Raw genomic sequence first — 1485 nt, forward strand, 5'->3', positions numbered from 1 at the left:
ATACATATATATACATATATATATAACACATATATATATATATATATATACATATACATACATATATATATATATATATATATACACATATACATACATATACACACACACACACACGAAAACATGGAGCAAAGGAATAGAAAAAGCCAAAGAGCACACATTACAGACAGTAAACAGGGGTCTATTTTATTTTGAACGAGTCTTTTAATTAATGCATTTCAAGTACTCCAAAAATTACATCTCTTTGCACAATACAATTTGAAATCTTTTTTTTTAGTAAAAATGTTCAAAGTGAACAAAAATTTCCGATACTGTATAAAACACAGTGAACATTAAAATCAGACAGTAGTATTACTTTTTAATCTTGTGTTCTTTCGGCCTACATCACCTACAACATTTCAACTCAATTTGGACATTTTCAGTGCACGTTTATCTAAAAACTTTTACCAAGACTACGAAATTAAAAAGAAAGTAAATTTACAGGCATTATTCTTCTGCTCTTCTACCCAAACCATGCCACAGGATAACGAAGACAAAAATGAGAATGTAACATTTACTCCATCACCCTGAATTGTTTTTACCATTGATGGTGGTAGAGAAAAGTATCTTAAGCAAACTCCATTTCAACTAGCACATATAAGAACATAAATAACTTAGAAGAAAGGAAAGTTTGTCACATATGAACATCTTTGAACAACTTACTCTGGAATTAGAATACAAAAAATGAAACGGATGTATCAAAATGTAATTTTCATTTTCAAATGAAATGCAAATTTTCGAAGTACTGTACAATTTTACATGTAAATTCTCCAGGCTTAACGGGTTGTGAGCCAGCCTAGAAGATGAAATTTAAAAAGAGCTCCATTTTGTACAGACATGAGAAGTTATAGCAACCGCCGACCTGCCGAATTCATCTGCCATGTGAAAGAAACCGTTAACTGTGAGACATGTTATTTTTAATGTCCCCTCCAGAGCACATGTGTGATTTTTACAACAATCAGGACAGTGTTGTAAGATATTAGTTGTGATTAGTATTGCATGCATTTAGAAATAATAATGCCAGGATAAAATAAAGACAGAGCACAAGAGAACATACTTTGCCGAACGTATAATGCAAAATGCCCAAGTCTTAGTCCGTGCCAAACTTTTAGCCCACTTCCCAAATCCTATTGGTGGGTGAAGAGTTTGCACGGTAAATAAATCCTGGGATTTTGAACATATCGCGACCAGATTATCAAATCCTTCCGGTTAGTGTCATCATGTTATCATGTTCCAAAATGCCCCTAATGCTGTGCTGCAGCAAGGGGAGGAAGAAAACACCTGAGGTCAACCGTCTCCTTCATTTCTTCCATTTAAAGTGGCTCCAGAAACTTTACAGGTGCTTCCTGTATTTTGTAAAACCTGTGCATGAATATCAGCTGTATAAAGTTTTATGGCACGCTGATGTAAACTCACACTGCACTCATGAGCTCTTAAGGGGATTCA

This window comes from Morone saxatilis, unplaced genomic scaffold, assembly GCF_004916995.1.
Source record: "Morone saxatilis isolate NCDOM2014 unplaced genomic scaffold, NCSU_SB_2.0 Contig2, whole genome shotgun sequence".
NCBI classification, from domain to species: Eukaryota; Metazoa; Chordata; class Actinopteri; family Moronidae; genus Morone; species Morone saxatilis.